The sequence below is a fragment of the Pseudophryne corroboree genome, chromosome 4 (assembly GCF_028390025.1).
Source record: "Pseudophryne corroboree isolate aPseCor3 chromosome 4, aPseCor3.hap2, whole genome shotgun sequence".
In the NCBI taxonomy this organism is placed as follows: Eukaryota; Metazoa; Chordata; class Amphibia; order Anura; family Myobatrachidae; genus Pseudophryne; species Pseudophryne corroboree.
Genome location: NC_086447.1, coordinates 633224284 through 633242075, shown reverse-complemented (window position 1 = coordinate 633242075; position 17792 = coordinate 633224284). Strand labels below are relative to the sequence as shown.

General features: G+C 40.1%; 2 non-coding genes across 2 annotated transcripts; both read right to left on the bottom strand.

The window, feature by feature from the left end:
* Positions 1–939: 939 nt before the first annotated feature.
* Positions 940–1032, bottom strand: TRNAI-UAU (transfer RNA isoleucine (anticodon UAU)). Its single transcript is given in 2 exon segments — positions 940–975; positions 995–1032. It is a non-coding gene; the product is annotated as a tRNA-Ile (tRNA).
* Positions 1033–10116: 9084 nt separating this feature from the next.
* Positions 10117–10209, bottom strand: TRNAI-UAU (transfer RNA isoleucine (anticodon UAU)). Its single transcript is given in 2 exon segments — positions 10117–10152; positions 10172–10209. It is a non-coding gene; the product is annotated as a tRNA-Ile (tRNA).
* Between the last annotated feature and the right edge of the window lie 7583 nt (positions 10210–17792).

Sequence of the window (17792 nt, the reverse complement as noted above, 5' to 3'; positions counted from 1 at the left end):
CAATGACTAATGACATAAGAAAAGGAAAAAAAAAACAGGACACGAAGATACTCAAGGTGAGGCTTGAACTCACAACCTCTGTATTGCTCAACAGATACTGTCTTATAAGAACAGCACGCTGACAAATTGCACCACTATAGCACTTTGCAGCAATGATTGTTTATGCTAGATGTGGATTTTATTCAATACAATCAGTACAGTCATAAGAATTGAAAAAGAAAATCATTTTTGGTGATGAATGATGAGCAACAAAGGAACATGCATGCGGCACTTGAATAAGCTGTCCACTGTAATAGAAAAGGTTTAAAAAACAACAACAATGTTATCATAATTAATGTCATATTTTAGCTTCTGTTGTCATTTTTTACAAGCTAAACACTGCAAGACTGTTTTACAGTTGAAGCAAGGATAAAATATCAACTCTAGTGATGAGACACTTGCTGTAATTACTTCCACCCCATATGGGACTTGGACCCCCTGGCTTAGGAGGGCAGTGACTTATCCATTATGCCAGTGGTGCTTACTGATGTTCTTATTTAAGACTGTTAGGTTTTTAATAGTCAATTAAATATTTTTGAAAAAAAGTGAAGCTGTTTACAGTGTTCTTTGCATTACCAAGTCCAGCAAGGAATGTGCTGGTACTATCCAGAGCTGTCAGTATGGATTATCATGCTATATTGCAGAAAATCAATTTGATGCAACTGCTTTACCAACAGTATGTTAATCTTTTCCATTGCTGTTTTGTTGGCTGACTGAAGGAAGATATGCAGTGCATTTGAACCAAAGCAGATGTGTGCTGACAACTTAAATGCACAATCATGTTTGTGTTTTTTCTTTCTTTCTTCCATCCTTTGTAATATCATATTAAATATTAAGGTAGCAGTTTATAATCAATGACTAATGACATAAGAAAAGGAAAAAAAAAACAATATACAAAGATGCTCCAGGTGAGGCTTGAACTCACAACCTCAGCATTGCTCAACAGATACTGTCTTATAAGTACTGCACGCTGACCAATTGCGCCACTGGAGCACTTAGCAGCATTATTTGGTTATGCTAGATGTGGATTTTATTCAATACAATCAGTACAGTCATAAGAATTGAAAAAGAAAATCATTTTTGGTGATGAATGATGAGCAACAAAGGAACATGCATACCAGATGGCACTAGAATAAGCTGTCCACGGTGATAGAAAAGGTTTAAAAAACAACAACAACAATGTTATCATAATTAATGTCATATTTTAGCTTCTGTGGTCATTTTTTACAAGCTAAACACTGCAAGACTGTTTTACATTTGAAGCAAGGATAAAATATCAACTCTAGTGATGAGACACTTGCTGTAATGACTTCCAACTCAGACTGGACTTAAACCCACAACCACTGGCTTAGGAGAACAGTGCCTTATCTATTATGCCAGTGGTGCTTACTGATGTCCTTATTTAAGACTGATAGGTTTTTAATAGTCAATTATTTATTTTTGAAAAAAAGTGATGCTGTTTACTGTGTTCTTTGCATTACCAAGTCCAGCAAGAAATGTGCTGGTACTATCCAGAGCTGTCAGTATGGATTATCATGCTATATTGCAGAAAATCAATTTGATGCAACTGCTTTACCAACAGTATGTTAATCTTTTCCATTGCTGTTTTGTTGGCTGACTGAAGGAAGATATGCCATGCATTTGAACCAAAGCAGATGTTAAATATTAATTTAATAAATGACTAATGACATAAGAAAAGGAAAAAAAAACAGGATACAAAGATGCTCCAGGTGAGGCTTGAACTCACTACCTCTGCATTGCTCAACAGATACTGTCTTATAAGTATCACGCGCTGATCAATTGCGCCACTGGAGCACTTTGGCGCATTGCTTGGTTATGCTAGATGTGGATTTTATTCAATACAATCAGTACAGTCACAAGAATTGAAAAAGAAAATCATTTTTGGTGATGAATGATGAGCAACAAAGGAACATGCATGCCAGATGGCACTTGAATAAGCTGTCCACGGTGATAAAAAAGGTTTAAAAAACAACAACAACAATGTTATCATAATTAATGTCATATTTTAGCTTCTGTGGTCATTTTTTTACAAGCTAAACACTGCAAGACTGTTTTACATTTGAAGCAAGGATAAAATATCAACTCTAGTGATGAGACACTTGCTGTAATTACTTCCACCCCATATGGGACTTGGACCCACTGGCTTAGGAGGGCAGTGACTTATCCATTATGCCAGTGGTGCTTACTGATGTACTTATTTAAGACTGTTAGGTTTTTAATAGTCAATTATTTATTTTTGAGGAAAAAGTGAAGCTGTTTACTGTGTTCTTTGCATTACCAAGTCCAGCAAGATATGTGCTGGTACTATCCAGCACTGTCAGTATGGATTTTCATGCTATATTGCAGAAAATCAATTTGATGCAACTGCTTTACCAACAGTATGTTAATCTTTTCCATTGCTGTTTTGTTGGTTGACTGAAGGAAGATATGCAGTGCATTTGAACCAAAGCAGATGTGTGCTGACAACTTAAATGCACAATCATGTTTGTGTTTTTTCTTTCTTTTTTCCATCCTTTGTAATATCATATTAAATATTAAGGTAGCAGTTTATAATCAATGACTAATGACATAAGAAAAGAAAAAAAACCAGTATACAAAGATGCTCCAGGTGAGGCTTGAACTCACAACCTCAGCATTGCTCAACAGATACTGTCTTATAAGTACCGCGCACTTACCAATTGCACCACTGGAGCACTTTTCAGCATTCATTGGTTATGCTAGATGTGGATTTTATTCAATACAATCAGTACAGTCATAAGAATTGAAGAAGAAAATCATTTTTGGTGATGAATGATGAGCAACAAAGGAACATGCATGCCAGATGGCACTTGAATAAGCTGTCCACGGTGATAGAAAAGGTTTTTTTTTTTTTTTATTTAACAATTTTTATTAGTGGTATTTTTCCAAATTACAACATTTGTATACAATAAGACATGGAGCATAGGTTACACAGATGTTGAAAAATGTAGGTTAGTCTTATCTAGTCATCTTTGGATCGAGTATGTGCCTGGTGGCGCTGCATGGTGGAGGAACAGATCAGTATATGTTATACTGAGGAAATATCCATATAGCAAAAAGGCATCATAACATCTACCACTTGAACCCGTTTAACAATATTGAGTAACAAAAGATATATTATAACGGTGTTAAGAACTATTCAGTTATCTTTATCGATAGCTATCATGCCTGAGTAATGTCGTCTATTCCTGTAAAAGAGCTAGTGGTATTTTGGAGTAAAAGGAGATAATCGCCATACCATAGATGATGATATTTGTATATCACATTAGCCATAAGATGTTGCTCCACGATATTAAATAAGGAATAGTGTACCGAAATATAGGGTAAGAAAGAGGAAAGAATAGTTATAAAGAGATAGAAAGTGGGATAAGAAAGAATGAACCTCAGAAGATGAGCCCAGAGAGAGGCTAAGAAAGGACAGAAAGAGAGAAAGGAAGTAAAGAGGGCAAAAGGAGTGGTTTGGAAAGATGAAGAGAGAAAAAAAAAAATACAGCTCTACCATAATGTAGTTGTGAAAAAGGCGATATTTGATGATAACACATTATTAGCGTAATCTATATATCTATCTCTGTCAAGACAAATACTTCAAAGAATAGTATGGGGGGGTAAGTGAGAGAAAAAAAGAAGTGTAAAAAGAAGAAAGGTGGGGTGGGGGTGGGTGGACTCTCCGAACCTGGGCGGCACGTTAGAGGGGTGAGGAGTGATACTATGAAGAGGGTGTGGAGCCCTCGAGTATGTCATGGAGCCTGGCAGATGAAAGTATATATGAATAAGAAAAATACATTAGTGAAGAGACCAACGAGCGATGTCAAACATTTTGGTTAGCGAGAGTCTCTCTTCGTCTGATAGGGACAGTAGGTAGTAGTGCCATTTGTTCAGAAATTTAGATAGGATCTCTCCTCTGGCCAGAATCAAAGATCTTCTGTCAAAGAGGAATATCTGTCTAAGCTTCTGCAGTACCTCATTGAGGGATGGTGCAGATTTGGTGGTCCAATGAATTAAGATTATCTTTTTTGCAATCGTCACTATAATGGTAAGTAGTGGATGGATCTGAGGTGAGAACGGACCAATTTTCCAGTTTGTGAAATTTGCGCATAAGCATGCTAAGATGTCAGGTTGTATCCTAGCTTGAAATAGTCTATTAATGTAGGCTATAACTTTGTGCCAGAATTTTTTGATCTTCCCACATGACCAAAAGGAATGTAGGAATCTGGCCATGTGTGCTGAGCATTTTGGGCAGTCTCCCGATTCCTCCAAGACCATATGGCTTCTCTGTGCTGGAGAGATGTATGCTCTATGGATAGTTCTGAAGTGGACTTCTTGTAGATAAGAGGAGTTAAGTCAACTCATGGATTGACTAAAAGTAGGGCACAGATCAGAGATTTCGACTACTGTGGGTATGTCTTGTGACCATTTCGAGGGATTGGCTGGTGGAGAGGTAGGATGTCAGGCAAACATAAGTTTAGAGTATAAAAGACTAGTCTTGTATGGTCTGCGTGTTAGGGATTGGAGTAGTATTAGTATTAGATCCTGTGTGTCCGGATGGAAATTATGTGTATGTATAGATGTTGCAAAATGGCGGGTTTGTAGAAACATGAAGAATTGGTTATTAGGGAGTTGGTAGGTCTATTGAAGGGCGGAGAAAGGGAGAGGTATTCCCCCTGGATCAAAAACTTTTGATGTTGTCGATAGTCCTTTAGCCTTCCAGTCAAGGTACTGGCGGTTGGTTAACGAGGGTGGGAATCGTGGATTGCCCCAAAGCGGGATGTGTATGGATGAAGTGAAATCTCGGTGTAGGATTTTGTTGATGGAGATCCATGATTTGTATGTATCTGTGAAGATGATGTTGTTATAGATATGTGGTGGGATGTCTTGCTTCCTGGCGTGGAGCAATGCACATGGGGAGTATGGAGCAAACATGGCTGTATCAAGATTGACATCTGTGTAGGTGGAGGATTCTAAAATCCAGTCAGAAATGTATCGGAACATAACAGAGTGAGTATACATACGAAGGTTGGGGGCTTTAAGGCCTCCGTGCTTAATGGGATTTTGCAATTTGTTTAGCGAAATTCTGGATTTTTTATGTTTCCATAGAAATCTAGAGGTTAGTTTGTCAAAGTCAGAGGTTTTCAAAGAGAGTGGCAACATTTGAATGAGGTAGAAGATTTTGGGGAATATAATACTCTTTATAGCCGCAAGGCGGCCCAATAATGACAGTGGGAGATCCTTCCAGTTATCATACAGTGTAGCTATTTTTGTTAGTAGGGGGGTATAATTAAGTTTATAGATGTTAGCGGTGGATGGTGGAATTTTGATCCCTAAGTATTTTATACCTTCCCTGGCTATATGAAAAGTGGAACGGGATGGGGTGATTTGAGTGATGGGGGGAGGGCCATTAATGGGTAGGATTTCGGATTTAGATATGTTTATTTTAAGACCTGCAGTTTGGCCAAACGCTGAGATGAGGGACATAACTTGGGGAACCGATGAGGAAGGGTCAGAAAGGAAAAGAATCATGTCATCTGCAAATAAAGAAATTTTTAATTCTAGTGGTCCTAAAGTGATTCCAGGTATATTGGTCGAATTGCGGATAGCTATAGCGAGAGGTTCAATGGCTATGTTGAATAATAATGGTGATAATGGACACCCTTGTCTAGTGCCTCTAGCTATAGGGAAGGGGGAGGAGAGAGACCCATTACAGGAAATTTGGGATGTGGATTTGGAGTATAAGGCTGTAATTATATCAATAAATGATTTAGGGAATCCGAATTTGGAAAGTGTGTGATATAAGTGGGGCCATAGCACTAAGTCGAAGGCCTTCTCGGCGTCCAATGATAAGATAATGGCTGGTTTGGCGGGAGGATAGATGTTCATACTTTGGACGACCGAGAAGACCTTCCTCAGGTTTATCACCGAGTGGCGGCTAGAAATGAAGCCTGTCTGGTCTTGATGAATTATGTGGGGCAATATCGGTTGGAGACGATTGGATAGAATTTTTGTCAGAATTTTGTAGTCAAGGTTGAGTAGAGATATGGGCCTATATGAGCTGGGGAGGGACAAGTCACGATTTGGTTTGGGTAAAGTTTTTATTATTGCTGAGGTTAAGTAGAGTGGGGGATTGAGGTTTATAAGGAGGTAGTTGTATAATAAAACTAAGGTATCTATAATTTTGGGGGCTAGTAATTTGTAGAATTCGCCTGAGAATCCGTCAGGACCTGGGGCTTTGTCTCGATGAAGATGTTGGATAACTGAAAGGATCTCCTTGGCTGTGATGGGAGCCGTTAGAGAGTCAGAGAGGGATTGCGGGATGGTAGGGAGAGAGGGATATTCCCAAATAGGGGTGGAAGAGAGTGCATACTGTGAAGAGGTGGTTGTAGGGGGGGGGGGGGGGAGAAGGTGCAGAGTATAATGATTCGTAGAATGATTTCATCACCTCTGAGACTTGTTGATTAGAGGTTGTCATTTTACCATCAGGTGTTTTTAGAGGGCGTATAAAGGAAGGAGGGCGGGAACCATGAAGTAAGTTGGTCAAGAGCTTGCCTGTCTTGTTGCCAAATTTGTGATATTTAAAGTTTATGTTAAAGAGATGTTTATCGCCTAGAGATTGGAGATGTATTTCAAAGTTATTTTTTGCCTTGGTGTATAAATCTTTGTTTTCAGGTGAGGGTGATGTTTTGAATTGTTGGAATGATGATGTTAGTTCTGACTGCAATTGTAAGTAGGTTGAGGCCAGTTGCTTTTTAGATTTAGAGGTGTATGAGATGATCATGCCTCTTAAAACTGATTTTGCTGTTTGCCAGAATATGGGGGGGTTGGAGGTGAGGTAAGATATATTATTAGAGGCGAATTCATCCCATTTCGCTATTAGAGCTTCACAAAACAATTGTGAGCGTGATAAGTGAGTTGGGAATCTCCAAATTTTCGTGACAGAAGGGTCATGTGAGAGTTTGAGATCAAACCAGATGAGGGCATGGTCCGAGAGAGAGATGGTTTCTATAGTGGTAGAAATAATATCTGGGATTAGAATATGGGAAATTAAAAAATAATCTATTCGGGATAGGGTGCCATGTGCGGCAGAGAGGCATGTGTATTCTCTGTCGATGGGATTGAAGGCTCTCCAGACATCAGTGGTTTGGAGAGAGGAGGCGAGGTGAGGAATACCAAATTTTGGTAAAGAGGTAGGTTTAGAGGAAGTGTTGGAGCGATCAAGAAGTGGGGAGGAGATTAGATTGAGGTCACCTCCAATGATTAGTCTTTCTTGGAGGAAGGGGGTTAATTTAGCTATCAGTGTGGAGAAAAAGGATTTATTGTAGTTATTGGGTGCGTATATGTTACACAGTACATATGAAATGTCTTGTAAGGTAATGTGTGCTATGATGAATCTGCCATTAGGGTCGGGTGTAGTCCTAGTCACTTTAAATGGTAGAGAGGATCTAGCCAATATGATTACTCCACGGGCCTTGGAGGAAAAAGGAGCCGCTGCTACAACTGTCCAGCCTAGGGTTCCTCGTTTTTTTGATTCTAGATCTGTTAAGTGAGTTTCTTGTAGATATGCTAAGTCTAAGTGTTGTTTATTTAGGTATTGCAGGATTCTACGACGTTTGGCTGGGGAATTTATGCCGCCCACGTTCAGAGAGCCAACCTTAAGGTGGGAGAGTGTCATATGTGGTATTTACCATGTGAGGAGGGGACAGGGATAAAGCATTGTGTAGGCCATATTTTGAGTATGTTGAGATGGAAAGGTAGAAGGAGAAAAGGAAGAATTGATAGAAGAAAGATATCATTGAGAAGATAAACAAAACATAATGCAAAAAAGTCCTAGTTAGGACAACACTAGGAAACAACCTAGTTGATCTGTGGCATGGCCAGCATACCAACTTTCGATTCATCGGAGTAAAGGAAGGTATAACCTCAAGGGAGCCTTAGCTGCCCGGAACTAACCCACCAGGTTGAAACATATCGAAGGGGGTGAACCCATGGGGGGTGGGGGAGGGGGGGTGGAGAGGGTGGGGGGGGAGGGGAGGGGGGGGAGAGGTTGGAAAGAGCAGGTGGATGTATGTCATAGCTGCAGGCTGCGTGTCATTAATGACCATAAGGGGCATCACATCAACCCACATACTATCTAGTTACATATATAATAATGTCATAAAATCAAAGGGTTTATCCTTAATAGTATTTGGTGTAGTATCGGAGATAGGCTTATTAGCCCTGCTTATAAGTGAAAAACAATCATGACAATAAACAGTGGTACGTGTCAACATAGCTGTCCTTCAGTGGTTGCGCTGGAGAGGTGAATAGCCCATCACAAAGGCTATCTAGGACGTTATGCAGTGTCAGAAATGTCCTCATGATGTCCTTGCGCTTCTTCTTTGAGGAATGCATCTGCGTCTCCAGGGGTGTTAAAGTCGTAAAATGTGTCTCCTGTGAATATGCGTAGTTAGCTGGATATTGGAGGGCAAATTTCCTTTTCATCTGTATCAACTGAGCACAGATAGGTGAAAAAGCCTTTCTGGCCCGTGTGAGTTCAGGAGAAAAGTCTTGGAAGATAAGTAATTTATTTTTTTCCCATATCAGTGGGCGTACTTGTCTGGAAGCAATCCAAAGGGCTTGCTTGTGAAGGTAATTTAAGCAGCGGAAAATGACCACTCTGGGACGGGTATCTGCAGGACGTAGGTTGGGGCCAATTCTATGTACCCTTTCTATGACAATGTCTTTACAAGCGTCAGTGATTTGCAGCAGCTGGGGTAGTGTGTGACTCACAAAGCGTTCCAGGGCTGAATCTTTCACTGATTCAGGGATGCCAATTATTCTTAAGTTGTTTCTCCTGGATCTATTTTCAATATTATCCAGCTTATTTAAAAGATGATAGTTTTCCTTTTGAAGGCGGATGATGTCGTGCTGTGCGTCTGCCATGTCATGAGCTATCTTCCCTATTTGTGTCTCGGTTGTGGTCACCCTATGAGTGAGATTTTTGAGCTGTGTGGAAATGTCAGTGACAGCCTGTGTCAATAGGGACCCCATCGTGGCCGTTATAGCTTGGGCCAAATCAGCGTGTGTGATGGGAGAATCAGGGTGTCCCTGTGAGACAAACTTATCTGTTTCCGAAGCGGCTTTCTTGTGTGCCGGAGACGCTGGCGGCGAGTCTGTGCCGGGCGCCATCTTTGGATCTGCTCGTCGCTTCTCCTGCCGAAACAGCTGCGTGCGGGCGGAGGTATTCGGAGCCAGAAATTTCTCCATACACTGGGGGGAAGGAGGGGAGGTTCGTCCCTTCTTGTTGGAGGCTCCGGGGAGCCGTAAAAAACTTGTTCGCGGTGAGTGAGTCCCGGGAGCTGCACGGACACGCTGCTCACAGCATGAACCCGGAACCGGAAGTGCGGTGATAGAAAAGGTTTAAAAAAACAACAACAACAACAATGTTATAATAATTAATGTCATATTTTAGCTTCTGTAGTCATTTATTACAAGCTAAACACTGCAAGACTGTTTTACAGTTGAAGCATGGATAAAATATCAACTCTAGTGATGAGACACTTGCTGTAATGACTTCCAACTCAGACTGGACTTAAACCCACAACCACTGGCTTAGGAGAACAGTGCCTTATCCATTATGCCAGTGGTGCTTACTGATGTCCTTATTTAAGACTGATAGGTTTTTAATAGTCAATTAAATATTTTTGAAAAAAAGTGAAGCTGTTTACTGTGTTCTTTGCATTACCAAGTCCAGCAAGAAATGTGCTGGTACTATCCAGAGCTGTCAATATGGATTATCATGCTATATTGCAGAAAATCAATTTGATGCAACTGCTTTACCAACAGTATGTTAATCTTTTCCATTGCTGTTTTGTTGGCTGACTGAAGGAAGATATGCAGTGCATTTGAACCAAAGCAGATGTGTGCTGACAACTTAAATGCACAATCATGTTTGTGTTTTTTCTTTCTTTCTTCCATCCTTTGTAATATCATATTAAATATTAAGGTAGCAGTTTATAATCAATGACTAATGACATAAGAAAAGGTAGAAAAAACAGTATACAAAGATGCTCCAGGTGAGGCTTGAACTCACAACCTTGGCATTGCTCAACAGATACTGTATTATAAGTACCACGCGCTGACCAATTGCGCCACTGGGGCACTTTGTAGCATTGATTGGTTATGCTAGATGTGGATTTTATTCAATACAATCAGTACAGTCATAAGAATTGAAAAAGAAAATCATTTTTGGTGATGAATGATGAGCAACAAAGGAACATGCATGCCAGATGGCACTTGAATAAGCTGTCCACGGTGATAGAAAAGGTTTAAAAAACAACAACAACAATGTTATCATAATTAATGTCATATTTTAGCTTCTGTAGTCATTTTTTACAAGCTAAACACTGCAAGACTGTTTTAAAGTTGAAGCAAGGATAAAATATCAACTCTAGTGATGAGACACTTGCTGTAATGACTTCCAACTCAGACTGGACTTAAACCCACAACCACTGGCTTAGGAGAACAGTGCCTTATCTATTATGCCAGTGGTGCTTACTGATGTCCTTATTTAAGACTGATAGGTTTTTAATAGTCAATTATTTATTTTTGAAAAAAAGTGATGCTGTTTACTGTGTTCTTTGCATTACCAAGTCCAGCAAGAAATGTGCTGGTACTATCCAGAGCTGTCAGTATGGATTATCATGCTATATTGCAGAAAATCAATTTGATGCAACTGCTTTACCAACAGTATGTTAATCTTTTCCATTGCTGTTTTGTTGGCTGACTGAAGGAAGATATGCAGTGCATTTGAACCAAAGCAGATGTTAAATATTAATTTAATAAATGACTAATGACATAAGAAAAGGAAAAAAAAACAGGATACAAAGATGATCCAGGTGAGGCTTGAACTCACTACCTCTGCATTGCTCAACAGATACTGTCTTATAAGTATCACGCGCTGACCAATTGCGCCACTGGAGCACTTTGGCGCATTGCTTGGTTATGCTAGATGTGGATTTTATTCAATACAATCAGTACAGTCATAAGAATTGAAAAAGAAAATCATTTTTGGTGATGAATGATGAGCAACAAAGGAACATGCATGCCAGATGGCACTTGAATAAGCTGTCCACGGTGATAAAAAAGGTTTAAAAAACAACAACAACAATGTTATCATAATTAATGTCATATTTTAGCTTCTGTGGTCATTTTTTTACAAGCTAAACACTGCAAGACTGTTTTACATTTGAAGCAAGGATAAAATATCAACTCTAGTGATGAGACACTTGCTGTAATTACTTCCACCCCATATGGGACTTGGACCCACTGGCTTAGGAGGGCAGTGACTTATCCATTATGCCAGTGGTGCTTACTGATGTACTTATTTAAGACTGTTAGGTTTTTAATAGTCAATTATTTATTTTTGAGGAAAAAGTGAAGCTGTTTACTGTGTTCTTTGCATTACCAAGTCCAGCAAGATATGTGCTGGTACTATCCAGCGCTGTCAGTATGGATTTTCATGCTATATTGCAGAAAATCAATTTGATGCAACTGCTTTACCAACAGTATGTTAATCTTTTCCATTGCTGTTTTGTTGGTTGACTGAAGGAAGATATGCAGTGCATTTGAACCAAAGCAGATGTGTGCTGACAACTTAAATGCACAATCATGTTTGTGTTTTTTCTTTCTTTTTTCCATCCTTTGTAATATCATATTAAATATTAAGGTAGCAGTTTATAATCAATGACTAATGACATAAGAAAAGGAAAAAAATCAGTATACAAAGATGCTCCAGGTGAGGCTTGAACTCACAACCTCAGCATTGCTCAACAGATACTGTCTTATAAGTACCGCGCACTTACCAATTGCACCACTGGAGCACTTTTCAGCATTCATTGGTTATGCTAGATGTGGATTTTATTCAATACAATCAGTACAGTCATAAGAATTGAAGAAGAAAATCATTTTTGGTGATGAATGATGAGCAACAAAGGAACATGCATGCCAGATGGCACTTGAATAAGCTGTCCACGGTGATAGAAAAGGTTTTTTTTGTTTTTTTTATTTAACAATTTTTATTAGTGGTATTTTTCCAAATTACAACATTTGTATACAATAAGACATGGAGCATAGGTTACACAGATGTTGAAAAATGTAGGTTAGTCTTATCTAGTCATCTTTGGATCGAGTATGTGCCTGGTGGCGCTGCATGGTGGAGGAACAGATCAGTATATGTTATACTGAGGAAATATCCATATAGCAAAAAGGCATCATAACATCTACCACTTGAACCCGTTTAACAATATTGAGTAACAAAAGATATATTATAACGGTGTTAAGAACTATTCAGTTATCTTTATCGATAGCTATCATGCCTGAGTAATGTCGTCTATTCCTGTAAAAGAGCTAGTGGTATTTTGGAGTAAAAGGAGATAATCGCCATACCATAGATGATGATATTTGTATATCACATTAGCCATAAGATGTTGCTCCACGATATTAAATAAGGAATAGTGTACCGAAATATAGGGTAAGAAAGAGGAAAGAATAGTTATAAAGAGATAGAAAGTGGGATAAGAAAGAATGAACCTCAGAAGATGAGCCCAGAGAGAGGCTAAGAAAGGACAGAAAGAGAGAAAGGAAGTAAAGAGGGCAAAAGGAGTGGTTTGGAAAGATGAAGAGAGAAAAAAAAAAAATACAGCTCTACCATAATGTAGTTGTGAAAAAGGCGATATTTGATGATAACACATTATTAGCGTAATCTATATATCTATCTCTGTCAAGACAAATACTTCAAAGAATAGTATGGGGGGGTAAGTGAGAGAAAAAAAGAAGTGTAAAAAGAAGAAAGGTGGGGTGGGGGGTGGGTGGACTCTCCGAACCTGGGCGGCACGTTAGAGGGGTGAGGAGTGATACTATGAAGAGGGTGTGGAGCCCTCGAGTATGTCATGGAGCCTGGCAGATGAAAGTATATATGAATAAGAAAAATACATTAGTGAAGAGACCAACGAGCGATGTCAAACATTTTGGTTAGCGAGAGTCTCTCTTCGTCTGATAGGGACAGTAGGTAGTAGTGCCTTTTGTTCAGAAATTTAGATAGGATCTCTCCTCTGGCCAGAATCAAAGATCTTCTGTCAAAGAGGAATATCTGTCTAAGCTTCTGCAGTACCTCATTGAGGGATGGTGCAGATTTGGTGGTCCAATGAATTAAGATTATCTTTTTTGCAATTGTCACTATAATGGTAAGTAGTGGATGGATCTGAGGTGAGAACGGACCAATTTTCCAGTTTATGAAATTTGCGCATAAGCATGCTAAGATGTCAGGTTGTATCCTAGCTTGAAATAGTCTATTAATGTAGGCTATAACTTTGTGCCAGAATTTTTTGATCTTCCCACATGACCAAAAGGAATGTAGGAATCTGGCCATGTGTGCTGAGCATTTTGGGCAGTCTCCCGATTCCTCCAAGACCATATGGCTTCTCTGTGCTGGAGAGATGTATGCTCTATGGATAGTTCTGAAGTGGACTTCTTGTAGATAAGAGGAGTTAAGTCAACTCATGGATTGACTAAAAGTAGGGCACAGATCAGAGATTTCGACTACTGTGGGTATGTCTTGTGACCATTTCGAGGGATTGGCTGGTGGAGAGGTAGGATGTCTGGCAAACATAAGTTTAGAGTATAAAAGACTAGTCTTGTATGGTCTGCGTGTTAGGGATTGGAGTAGTATTAGTATTAGATCCTGTGTGTCCGGATGGAAATTATGTGTATGTATAGATGTTGCAAAATGGCGGGTTTGTAGAAACATGAAGAATTGGTTTTTAGGGAGTTGGTAGGTCTGTTGAAGGGCGGAGAAAGGGAGAGGTATTCCCCCTGGATCAAAAACTTTTGATGTTGTCGATAGTCCTTTAGCCTTCCAGTCAAGGTACTGGCGGTTGGTTAACGAGGGTGGGAATCGTGGATGTGTATGGATGAAGTGTAATCTCGGTGTAGGATTTTGTTGATGGAGATCCATGATTTGTATGTATCTGTGAAGATGATGTTGTTATAGATATGTGGTGGGATGTCTTGCTTCCTGGCGTGGAGCAATGCACATGGGGAGTATGGAGCAAACATGGCTGTATCAAGATTGACATCTGTGTAGGTGGAGGATTCTAAAATCCAGTCAGAAATGTATCGGAACATAACAGAGTGAGTATACATACGAAGGTTGGGGGCTTTAAGGCCTCCGTGCTTAATGGGATTTTGCAATTTGTTTAGCGAAATTCTGGATTTTTTATGTTTCCATAGAAATCTAGAGGTTAGTTTGTCAAAGGTAGCAAAGTCAGAGGTTTTCAAAGAGAGTGGCAACATTTGAATGAGGTAGAAGATTTTGGGGAATATAATAATCTTTATAGCCGCAAGGCGGCCCAATAATGACAGTGGGAGATCCTTCCAGTTATCATACAGTGTAGCTATTTTTGTTAGTAGGGGGGTATAATTAAGTTTATAGATGTTAGCGGTGGATGGTGGAATTTTGATCCCTAAGTATTTTATACCTTCCCTGGCTATATGAAAAGTGGAAAGGGATGGGGTGATTTGAGTGATGGGGGGAGGGCCATTAATGGGTAGGATTTCGGATTTAGATATGTTTATTTTAAGACCTGCAGTTTGGCCAAACGCTGAGATGAGGGACATAACTTGGGGAACCGATGAGGAAGGGTCAGAAAGGAAAAGAATCATGTCATCTGCAAATAAAGAAATTTTTAATTCTAGTGGTCCTAAAGTGATTCCAGGTATATTGGTCGAATTGCGGATAGCTATAGCGAGAGGTTCAATGGCTATGTTGAATAATAATGGTGATAATGGACACCCTTGTCTAGTGCCTCTAGCTATAGGGAAGGGGGAGGAGAGAGACCCATTACAGGAAATTTGGGATGTGGATTTGGAGTATAAGGCTGTAATTATATCAATAAATGATTTAGGGAATCCGAATTTGGAAAGTGTGTGATATAAGTGGGGCCATAGCACTAAGTCGAAGGCCTTCTCGGCGTCCAATGATAAGATAATGGCTAGTTTGGCGGGAGGATAGATGTTCATACTTTGGACGACCGAGAAGACCTTCCTCAGGTTTATCACCGAGTGGCGGCTAGAAATGAAGCCTGTCTGGTCTTGATGAATTATGTGGGGCAATATCGGTTGGAGACGATTGGATAGAATTTTTGTCAGAATTTTGTAGTCAAGGTTGAGTAGAGATATGGGCCTATATGAGCTGGGGAGGGACAAGTCACGATTTGGTTTGGATAAAGTTTTTATTATTGCTGAGGTTAAGTAGAGTGGGGGATTGAGGTTTATAAGGAGGTGGTTGTATAATAAAACTAAGGTATCTATAATTTTGGGGGCTAGTAATTTGTAGAATTCGCCTGAGAATCCGTCAGGACCTGGGGCTTTGTCTCGATGAAGATGTTGGATAACTGAAAGGATCTCCTTGGCTGTGATGGGAGCCGTTAGAGAGTCAGAGAGGGATTGCGGGATGGTAGGGAGAGAGGGATATTCCCAAATAGGGGTGGAAGAGAGTGCATACTGTGAAGAGGTGGTTGTAGGGGGGGGGGGGGAGAAGGTGCAGAGTATAATGATTCGTAGAATGATTTCATCACCTCTGAGACTTGTTGATTAGAGGTTGTCATTTTACTATCAGGTGTTTTTAGAGGGCGTATAAAGGAAGGAGGGCGGGAACCATGAAGTAAGTTGGTCAAGAGCTTGCCTGTCTTGTTGCCAAATTTGTGATATTTAAAGTTTATGTTAAAGAGATGTTTATCGCCTAGAGATTGGAGATGTATTTCAAAGTTATTTTTTGCCTTGGTGTATAAATCTTTGTTTTCAGGTGAGGGTGATGTTTTGAATTGTTGGAATGATGATGTTAGTTCTGACTGCAATTGTAAGTAGGTTGAGGCCAGTTGCTTTTTAGATTTAGAGGTGTATGAGATGATCATGCCTCTTAAAACTGATTTTGCTGTTTGCCAGAATATGGGGGGGTTGGAGGTGAGGTAAGATATATTATTAGAGGCGAATTCATCCCATTTCGCTATTAGAGCTTCACAAAACAATTGTGAGCGTGATAAGTGAGTTGGGAATCTCCAAATTTTCGTGACAGAAGGGTCATGTGAGAGTTTGAGATCAAACCAGATGAGGGCATGGTCCGAGAGAGAGATGGTTTCTATAGTGGTAGAAATAATATCTGGGATTAGAATATGGGAAATTAAAAAATAATCTATTCGGGATAGGGTGCCATGTGCGGCAGAGAGGCATGTGTATTCTCTGTCGATGGGATTGAAGGCTCTCCAGACATCAGTGGTTTGGAGAGAGGAGGCGAGGTGAGGAATACCAAATTTTGGTAAAGAGGTAGGTTTAGAGGAAGTGTTGGAGCGATCAAGAAGTGGGGAGGAGATTAGATTGAGGTCACCTCCAATGATTAGTCTTTCTTGGAGGAAATGGGTTAATTTAGCTATCAGTGTGGAGAAAAAGGATTTATTGTAGTTATTGGGTGCGTATATGTTACACAGTACATATGAAATGTCTTGTAAGGTAATGTGTGCTATGATGAATCTGCCATTAGGGTCGGGTGTAGTCCTAGTCACTTTAAATGGTAGAGAGGATCTAGCCAATATGATTACTCCACGGGCCTTGGAGGAAAAAGGAGCCGCTGCTACAACTGTCCAGCCTAGGGTTCCTCGTTTTTTTGATTCTAGATCTGTTAAGTGAGTTTCTTGTAGATATGCTAAGTCTAAGTGTTGTTTATTTAGGAATTGCAGGATTCTACGACGTTTGGCTGGGGAATTTATGCCGCCCACGTTCAGAGAGCCAACCTTAAGGTGGGAGAGTGTCATATGTGGTATTTACCATGTGAGGAGGGGACAGGGATAAAGCATTGTGTAGGCCATATTTTGAGTATGTTGAGATGGAAAGGTAGAAGGAGAAAAGGAAGAATTGATAGAAGAAAGATATCATTGAGAAGATAAACAAAACATAATGCAAAAAAGTCCTAGTTAGGACAACACTAGGAAACAACCTAGTTGATCTGTGGCATGGCCAGCATACCAACTTTCGATTCATCGGAGTAAAGGAAGGTATAACCTCAAGGGAGCCTTAGCTGCCCGGAACTAACCCACCAGGTTGAAACATATCGAAGAGGGTGAACCCATGGGGGGTGGGGGAGGGGGGGTGGAGAGGGTGGGGGGGAGGGGAGGGGGGGGAGGTTGGAAAGAGCAGGTGGATGTATGTCATAGCTGCAGGCTGCGTGTCATTAATGACCATAAGGGGCATCACATCAACCCACATACTATCTAGTTACATATATAATAATGTCATAAAATCAAAGGGTTTATCCTTAATAGTATTTGGTGTAGTATCGGAGATAGGCTTATTAGCCCTGCTTATAAGTGAAAAACAATCATGACAATAAACAGTGGTACGTGTCAACATAGCTGTCCTTCAGTGGTTGCGCTGGAGAGGTGAATAGCCCATCACGAAGGCTATCTAGGACGTTATGCAGTGTCAGAAATGTCCTCATGATGTCCTTGCGCTTCTTCTTTGAGGAATGCATCTGCGTCTCCAGGGGTGTTAAAGTCGTAAAATGTGTCTCCTGTGAATATGCGTAGTTTAGCTGGATATTGGAGGGCAAATTTCCTTTTCATCTGTATCAACTGAGCACAGATAGGTGAAAAAGCCTTTCTGGCCCGTGTGAGTTCAGGAGAAAAGTCTTGGAA